The sequence below is a fragment of the Manacus vitellinus genome, unplaced genomic scaffold (assembly GCF_001715985.3).
Source record: "Manacus vitellinus isolate BGI_N305 unplaced genomic scaffold, ASM171598v3 scaffold_12_pilon, whole genome shotgun sequence".
Lineage (NCBI taxonomy): Eukaryota > Metazoa > Chordata > Aves > Passeriformes > Pipridae > Manacus > Manacus vitellinus.
This window is the reverse complement of record NW_021938949.1, coordinates 16,841,231-16,850,707: the sequence shown is the minus strand read 5'-3', so window position 1 is coordinate 16,850,707 and position 9,477 is coordinate 16,841,231.

Genomic DNA, 9,477 nt, shown 5'->3' with positions numbered 1-9,477 from the left:
AGGGGAGCCCGCAGAGCCCCCGCGAGCATCCCGGGCAGGGATGGCCCCGGAGAGGGTCACACTCGGGAGACCCCCAGGGCCTGGCCGAGGGGCTCGGCCCAGGAAAGGCATCAGCCCTCAAAGCACCACCAGTCTCCACTGCTCTGTCCGTGTTGAACGGCATGGCACACCCGAGCTCTGCCCGGTTTGGAGCACACATCATGGGCCTGGGAATGCAGGAGCGTGGTGGCCGGTCCACCGGCTGCTCTTGCCTCCACCAACCACTACAGCTGGTTTGAAACCTGCAAAGTGTGTCCTGCTTCTCTGAGCTGGACAATTCCGCGGCAGGGAGAAATCAGGGACTGTCCAAGAGGTGGCACTGCATGGACTGGAACGGGTCACACAATGTGGAGACTCCCCACATCGGCATGTCAAACCCTGAGATGGTTGGTTATGGGGAGCAGGGTGCCCCAGCTCTGAGGCTGCTGTACCAGAGTGATGGGGGACACTGCGGGGAGAAGAAGGGGATTACCAGATGCAGAGATCAAAAGAGAGCAGAGTAACAGGGAAGCGCAAAGCCTGCTTCCTCCCTGGAAAGCAGCGATAGACTCCAAGCCAGGCAGACCCTAGGTACCATCTCAAAAGCTGAACATGCAAACAAGCCACAAGACAGTCCTTTAAAAATCAGAAATTACTCAGAATGATTTCCAACAGGGATGGTTTCTGCTTTCTTATGCAATTACACTGTTGCACGTGCCTGCCCCCATGCATTTAGAGAACGCTTTTGGAAACGGTAGCATTTTTTTCCCCAGCTTTCTGAAATGCACAGAAATCCACCCTGGGCAGTGGCACTCCCCATCCCACCCCGGCAGAGAGCCCGGCAGGCCGATGTGGCTCCTTACACCCTTTCATGTGAACGATGCTGGGAGCTGATTTACATGTAGCAGTGCAATACTGATCTCAAGCGTAATAATAGAAAAGCTGATGTGGGATTCAGCTGGTAAAGAATTAAAGGATGGGAATATAATTAATGCAATCAGCCTAGTTTCCAGAAAATAGCTCTTGTCAAACTCTGATGTCATCCTTTGAAGAGATTACAAGTTTGGCTGATAAAGGTTATGGCATAGAAATAATAGACCTGGGCTCTGTTCAGGCATGTGACTTAATCCATATACTATTCTGATTAAAAATTAGCACAATACAACATCAAGAGGGACACCTTAAAGGGGCTGGGAGCTGGCAAACTGACAGCCATCAATGGGGAATCCCTGCAGAATGGGAGCGCGCTCAGTGGGTGTCCGGGCTTGGATGGGAAGCCCAGTGCTATTCAGTATTTCCATCAATGGTCTAGAAATAGATTAAAAAGCCCTGCTGAGAAAAACGCCGGGGTGAGGGAAATGAGAGGGGCAGGAGACACGGACGAGGTCAAGGCAGCTGTAGAAAACTTCACAAGCTGAGTCGCCGGCAAATAAAACATGGTTGAATGCGAGCAGCTGTGAAAGAGTCTGTCCACTGAGCACAGGGCCCTTCTGCTGGAAACCCGGCATCTGCCCAGGATGGACTGGGGGGAGTGTAGGAGGCGGGAGCAGCAGGCTCCCCACGGGGGATGTCTGGCTGGGTCAGGGCTGGGTGCTACAGCAGAAGGATTCCAGAATCTGCGTTTTGGAGAGAATGCTGAGAAATTAGGAGAAGGTGGAGGAGAGTTAAAAGTGAGCCCTGCTTTGCAGGGGAGTGGCTGAGGCCCGCAACCTCCCCAGTGAGTTCAAAGGAGCCCTGGAGACATTATAGCACTTCAGTCGCTTCATGGGTGAGAGACCATCAGGTATTAGAGAGCTTTTCATCTCCCAGAGAAAGGCCCAGCAAGATTCACAGCCCAAACTGAGATCACATGAGAAACCAGAGCCAGATTTCTCCGTGGCAAAGGGGAAACCGAAGGGGTGGGTGATGAGTTTGGGTCCACCAGGATGCAGGTGGCTGAAGGGCTGGGCTTGACATGCCCTCCCTCATGCTGACATCCTTCCCTGTAACCTCTCCTTACTGCTCCTTGGGTTGGGCTGGACTTGGGGAGTGGGAAAAGTGCCTGGGGCTCTCTTGGACCCCCCCAGCTCAGGAGACACAGCCCAGGGTGAGTAGCCAGCATTCATCCCACCCGCAGGAACACCAGGGAGGCAGAGGGGCTCCAGACCAGCTGGCAGGGCCTTCCAGCAGCACAGGATTGCTCTGTGCCTTCTCCCAGAGAAAGCAGAGCCAGTGCTGCCCTGCTCCAGCAAAAGCAGCCAGGCAGCTGCCCCTTTGTAGGCCAGAAGAGATGAATTCTTGCAGGACGATGCCAAGCCTTCCCAGTGCCTCCCTGTTTTTTGGTCCTCTAGCAGGGCAGCTTGGGGATGGGAGAGCCGTGGGCTGGCTCCCTCTGGAGCCCTTTCCCTGCCTTTTACACATCAGTTTCCCCATGCCAAGGAGCTTGGCAAAGCACAGGGACCAACATCAGTTACTTCCAGATTTACCTAAGGACATCAAACAGGTTAGAAACTAAACTGAACGCCCCTGGCCTGTGGGAGAGGAATCAGCCTGCGAGATCTTTACACAAAGGATAGAGGCCAGTGAACCAAACCTGGTCATTTCTCTCTTCACCTGGTCCTTTCTCCCTTCTTCCTCAGCTAATCACGTGGCCCTGCCTTAAGCCTTCGCAAAACTGCCACAGCCGAAATGGCAGCAGTGTTTTGGTGCACTGCTGGTGTCACCCTGCAGCTGAGGCTGGTCCCGTGGGATCCTGTACACTTCCTTTCTGCCTGGAAGAGCCAGCAAACGCTGGAGAGAGAGGAACTGCTCCCAGCCTCTGGGTTGAAGGTCTGGGCTGCATCCAGGCAGCGCTGGTGTGGTGCAATTCCAGAGCCTCCCTGCAAAGGGGTGTTTTCTGTAGCACCATTAGCTCCCTGCCAGGTTGGCTTGGGAGCCACAAGGCTTCCAGGATCACTTCTGCAGAGGCTGCAAGCACTTGGATCGGCTTCAGCACCGACAATGGTCATCCCAAATGAATTCTCCTCTTTGTAGTGACTCACAGACTCCCCCAAGGCAAGATTGGCCTGACCCAGTGCTGAGGTGTGACCACTGGTGGGCTGTCAGCATCCATTCCAACGGCAGGGATGTGTGGGTGTGAGCCGCGTCCCTCCAGCATGGGTGGATTCAGGACAGAGTGCACTAGATGGTGCTGTTCAACCTTTGGCAGCCATTTAAAAGGCTCCTGCAAAGTCGTAAGTGGTGCTGAAATCTGGTGGGTTTTATATTCAAAAACCTTTTTGGAACTGGAGGACAAATAGAAATACCCTAAAGCATGAGATCCTACACCAATCACCAGTGGTGGAAAAGGGGATCTCACCTCAGAGGGACACATGTCACCAACCACCTTGGACAGGGAGCACTCTCAGTTCTGAGGCAGGAGCTGGGGTTTGACTACACGTCCAGCGGTGGCCAAAGGGGCTGCCAAGAAAAAAATGTCCCAGGGTGGAAGAGGAGGCTGACAGCTCTCTTTTGGACTGCTGGCAAGATGATGGTTGCAGAACAGGAGGAAGTGTATTAGCAGTCATGATAAAAGTGTTGATGTTGTGGTGCCAGGAACCAAGGGCATCCTTGAAGGGCTCAGCTGGGATGAGGCACCCACAGCTCAGTGGCACTGCTGCCAAGAGAATGAGCAAGTAGAGCCACAGGACATGGCTGGCAGGAGAACAAAGCAGAGAAGTGGTCATGGGTACATCCAGGCTGGGAACTGGAAGACAGCTCCTGCCTCGCCGGAAGGGATGGATAGAGCACATCCCTGTGTGGGCAGTGAGGATGCCCATAGACAGCTGTGCTGGGGGCTGGGACAAGAGTAGAAGTGGCTGATACTGATTTCAACCATCACAGCATCCCTTCTTGCAGGTCTAAAGATATGTCCCCACCCTGGCTGGGTGCCCCACAAAGCATCCACGGAGCAGCCGGAGCAGCTCTCTGAGTCTCTGTGGTGCAGGTCCTGCAGGAGGCCTGAGTGTGCCTCCTTCTTTGGATTCCCCACCTCCAAGGGACAAACACACATGTCAGTTTGCCTTGGATCTGCTTCTAATGCTGGCCAAAAGGGATGAAGCAGCATTTGGACACCAAGCTTATGTCTTTTAGCTCAGATCCTGCTCTTTAATAAAGTCCTCAATGGAGCCTGCTGTTCCAGGCAGTGGGAAGGCAGCAGGGCCTGGCTGCTCTGGTTGCTCAGGTCCCTCACCTCCAGAAAAATCATCCCATTTTCCCAGTGGGTGCTTGTTTGCAATTCACTGGCTTATGCTGGAGGTCCCTGCTCTCCCCCCTCAAGGTACAGGGCTGGAGCAAGTGGATGGGGCAAAGGCTTTGCTGCTCGCATCAAAAATATCAAAAAATCCAGCCCTTGGCTGGGGTGGCCTCCTTCCAGGAATGTAAGGGCAGGAGGGCCTGGATCAGTTAAGGCAGCAGTCTGAACTGGTTTTTGCAGCTGCCAGCATTTTCCCATGGTGTTGCAAATGTCCAAGTGGCAGAGGGAAGCCCCTGCACATAACCATGAACCCCTGCAGTGTCCTGGCATCCTGGCCTGGGGACTTGTTCTGCCTTCAGCTCTGGGAGCATTCCTGCTTGGTGTTTCTCCTTGTGCCTGCCCTGACATCAGCCTCCTTCCCCCAGCTCTGCTTTACCTTTCCTTGGTGGGTTACAGAGCCCCCAAACTTGATGTTTCCCCCAAAAAAGAGTATGGGTAAGCTCATGCCATGCCTTGGGAGGCTGCTCTGGGTGCGCTTCCAGCACCCTGTGGCCCTCCTGCCACCAGCCCTTAGACCATCCCCAGCTCCTCTCCTGGCTATCAGCCACCTCTAGCATCATGTTTTGGGCTCGGGACTGGAGTTTTGGTCAAAGCTTTCCCCATCCTCCTTCTCCTCCTGACCGACCAGGCAGGGAGAGTCACAGCAGTCCATGGCCACTCTCCTCTGCTTGCCTTGCACCGTCTGTAACACCAGTACCAGCCAATAACCATGTCAGCCAGTGTTCCTCTGCCCTGGCTGAGCAGAGCCCAGTTTGTTACACAGGCTTCTCTTCTCACTCCTTCTGTCCCAGCCACCCCAGATAACCCCTGGGGCCCCATCCCAGCCCCGGGCTGTGGCACAGAAGAGAAGAGTATGACCTGACATGGGTACCAGGACCTTGTTGTGTCCCTCAACTCTTCCCACCTGGCCCCTGAGCTGCTTTTGGGGAAAGGTTCCCACGTCTGGCAGAACAAAGAGACCCTGCCAGACCCCTGCAAAATCTGAGACCCTGCTGCACCCAAGACCCCACGACTCCCCTGGTTTTGACCAGCCCTCTTTTTGACTGCCAAAAGGCACTGCACACACACTCAACCATCACTGCCCATGCTCAATGCTCTTCATCCCCAGCCAGTGAAGGTGAACCCCCCTCGGTGACACCCCACACACCTTCCTGCACCCACCTTTGGGGTCTGCCCTGGGTCTGTGCCCCACACTCCTGTCTCTCCATGCTCTGGACCACCAGGCTCGCTGCTCCTCTCCGGGGACCAGGGGTGGGATGCTGTCCATGCACGTCCCAGCAGTGCCACTCTGCAGAGAGAAGAGATGTCAGCTCATCCCTACTGGGGCCACCCTGCCCAGGAGATGTTTGCAGGAGAGCCTGGCCGGGCAGGGACACCCTCTTGTTCCCCACTCACAGGAGGGGGTTCTACTCCCATGGTACTGAAGGACACGCTTCATATCTTGGCCCTCCATGAGATGGAGATGTCTGGAGTGGGCTCTGATCTGCTCTGGAGTGGTTATCCCTACTGAAATGGTCCTGGGGGGGAGCAGCAGTGTCAGGGGGACATCCCTGTCCCTGGTTCCTGAGCCCGGGCCATTCCTTGCTCACCCTGTTCTCTGGTGTCCCCACAGCAGGACAGGATGAGGTGGGTGCATGGTGGGCATCATCCCTGGGTTGGAACACAGGGTCTGACTGGTGCCTCACATCATTGACAGCTGCGTGGAAACAGCTGGTTCCTGTGGCAGGGTTATCCCAGAGCAGCCCATGACAATTCAACCTGCTTGGTTCTGCCAGGAGAGATGGATCTCCTTTATCCAGCCGTGTGTGACCCCGACCCAGGCTACTGGGAGGGAGGGGAAGGCTGGTGCAATGCAGAAATATCAGCTGGTTTTGCTCTCACAGGTCTCTTTTGCAACTCTGGGCTATGTGTCCTGGCTCAGATGTGTTCACCAGCCTGGCTGGTGAGAGCCAGCTCAGTGCTCAGCAGTGCCTGCTTTGTCCTGTAGTCCCACAGACTTCCAGCCTGACTGTTTGGATACCATCCTATCAGCTTGGAGAGCAAGTGCTGGTCCCCACGCTCCTGGCTCAACCCTGCCTGGAGGGTCAGCTCTCCCAGGGGGCTGGTGAAACATTTTGTGACAAGTAAGGCGTGTTGATCATATTTTGGCCAATTTTCAACCTCTGGTGACCGGGCAGTGGCCAGCTGTACACATGCTGCTGGTTTCTCAGTGCCTCTGCTTTGACAAGGCTCTTCCCAAAGGCGAGGAAAATGGTCAGCGAGCTCTCTGTCCTCAATTTTGGTTTACTGTGAGTCCACCTAGTGGCCCATGGGTTTATGGTCAGCCTTGCTTCGTGCAGGGAGGCTTGTGAGGGCATCTCAGAAACACTCCTTAAGCACCTAGGGCAAACTCTAGAAATCATTTTACCTGCACATGTGCCTGGCAGGTACAGTTTAGGTCTCAGCTCACCATTGTCCTTCACCAGGAGAGCTCCCAGCCTATGAAGTGACAACAGCAGCTGAGGTTGTGGCTGGTTTGCTCAGGTCCAAACCCCAGCCAGACCTGGGCAAAGGGTCCCTGTGATCACACTGGGAGCTGCTGAGAGAAGCCCCACGGCATTTTCACCCCTTATTTCTCCTGCAGAATGATTTTTTCAGCCTCAAGACAGAGCATTGGATGCCCCAGATGCTCCTCTGAGCAATGCCATACCTTGAGGAAGTGTTGACTCCTCATGCCCAGGCAGCCCAGCAGCCAGAAGCTAATTACCAGTGGTGGCAGCTAATTGCCAGTACTGGGCTCCTGCTGGCTGCCCGTGTCAGGCAGGAGGTCACACTCTGCCAACCAGAGCCCTCACTGGGTCCTTCTGTGGCACGACACACTGCACCACAGGATCAGCTCTGCCCCGGCCAGGGGGACCAGCCAGCCCCAGCTGGGGGACTCCTACTCCTGGCAGGGCCCTTCTGAGAGCCCCTCTGCCCTTTTGGCTCTCTGGTAACACAGCCACAGCCCTTCTGAGATCACTCCCTACCCCTGCTGGGACTCCAGCTTCCAGCACCCTTTTCCCAACCTCCCACGTCCCAATAGCTCCTCCAAAGGCCCCAGCTGCAGGTTGGGTTGCTGTTCTTTGCCATCTCCCCTGTGATGTGGACAGAGCAACCATCCTGTGCCCACCTCCCCAGTGATGGCCAGCCCTCCCAGCTGAGGTGAGGGACAGGACCCCTGTGCTGCTGTGCCACCAGCACTCAGTGAGGGCATCCAGGGTGCAGCATGGGCAGGTCCTGGAGCCCCTCCACCTCCAGGGACCTGCCTGAGGGTGCACCACCCCAGGAAAGGAGGTTTCTCTGCAGGGTTCCTTCTCTGTGGTGTGAGTGGAACAGTGCCAGGAGAGTCAGTGCTGATGGACACCAGCTGAGGTCCAGACCAGCTAAGCCAGGGTGCTGGACCCAGCCCAGGGGTTACCTGCTTCCTTCTGCAGAGAAGAGTCACGACTAATGAGCTGGGGGTGCTCAGTGAGAGCCATTTACTCATGCACTTGGGAAGAGCCCTCAAACTCTTCTGCTGCTTTAGCTGTCCCAGCTCAAGCCCAGCCCAGGAGATCATCTTGGCATTGACTCTTCTCAAGGCTTTCTAACATCAGGCGAACAGATGTGGAGAGTGTTGGTCTCATCCTGCCTCAGAACTGGAGAAATTGCTCACAAGATCATTCACTGTGGGATGAAACTTGGAGAAGTGGGGGGTCTCTTTCTTTGGAAAGGTCCAAGACCTGCTCCACAGCCAAGGCAACCTGTCCTGGCATTGGATGTCAGCCTGGGATTCCCTGTCCCCTTCTGCTGGCATTTCTGGGACTGTCCCTGTGCTCATCACTTGACAACTCTCTGCCCTGGGTGTGAACCCCCAGGCTGCCTCTCTCCTAAAATCCCCTCCCTTTCCCAGCAGGGGAACTACAGTAGAGCCAAGTGTTCTCCAGGACAGGATTGCTGGGAGCAGGGAAGTCACTGGGGTAGTGATCATGAGCATCCCACAGGCCTTCTCTGGGGAGGAGGCAGCAAGAACTGCTCATTGGAGATGTAAGCATCAGGCCGGGCAGGGGTCTCAAGCTTTGAGTGTCCTGTCTCCTCCTTGGGCTGTCTTCCGTAGAAGCTGCTTCCCAGTCCTTTGGCCCTTGTCTCCATCAGGACATGGAGGCTCCTGCCACTCCCCTGCTCTGCAGGGCTGGAGCCACCATCTTATATCCAACCTTCTCACAACACTCGTGCTTGTGCCACCCGTGTCCTTCAGCCTGTGCAGCTCCTCTTCGCCGTGGTGGGAACTGACAGCAGCCCAATCCCTGCAGCCTCAACTTGTCTGACCTCAGGGCTCTCCTGGTGTTCTCCCAAAGGATAGATCCCACTTTGACTGTCCTGCTGGGCACTCTCTTGTTAACACATCTCTTGCCAGAAGTCCTTCCATGGACAGATGTTGGCTGGCAGAGTGACCAGCCTCCAGAGAAATCCTTGGCTGGCAAATGCAAGCAAGTCTGGCCTTGTGTTGTCTTTCATTCTGATCCTTTATGGTAACAGAGGGCCAAAGCAGGAGAAAACACATGGCAGCGGAGGTGCAACACCAAATCTTGCCAGACCTTGGACTTGGCATCTTCTTGTGGCAGCAGCTTCCCCGGTGTGCCAAGGCTGTGTCATGGAGAACACCTCCCAGAGAAGCTTGACATGGGCTTTGATTTGTCCTCCCACACTTCTCCAGCCCTCCCAGGGCTATGAGGTGGGGTGAGTGCCCATGGTCTGGAGGTGACCACCTTGTGGGCAGTGTCCCACGAGACCCCAGTCAATGCCACAAGCCATCCCAGCCAGCCTGAGCCTTCTCCTGCAATAGAATGTGGAGCAGAAATGCCTGCCCAGGAGGGCCATGTCTCCCTTTTCCCAATGAAGATCTCCAGCACTGAACATCTTTAGCTCAGCCTATTTATCTTAGTCTTGCATTCAACAGCTGCCCAGAGCCTCTGCAGCTCCACATGAAACTTCTACCTGATAGAAATGCATATTCCAGCCTGAATTCTCATCCCTCTGTCTCCTGAGTGGTTTGTTCTCCTCATGTGTCAGTCTAGCCTGACAGCTCCTGTGCTGGGGAGACCTCTGGATGTGGAGTAGCTGGGAGTTCTGAGGATGCCCTGGCAATGATTGGAGCAATGGGCTGGGTTGGGCAGTGAGGCTGA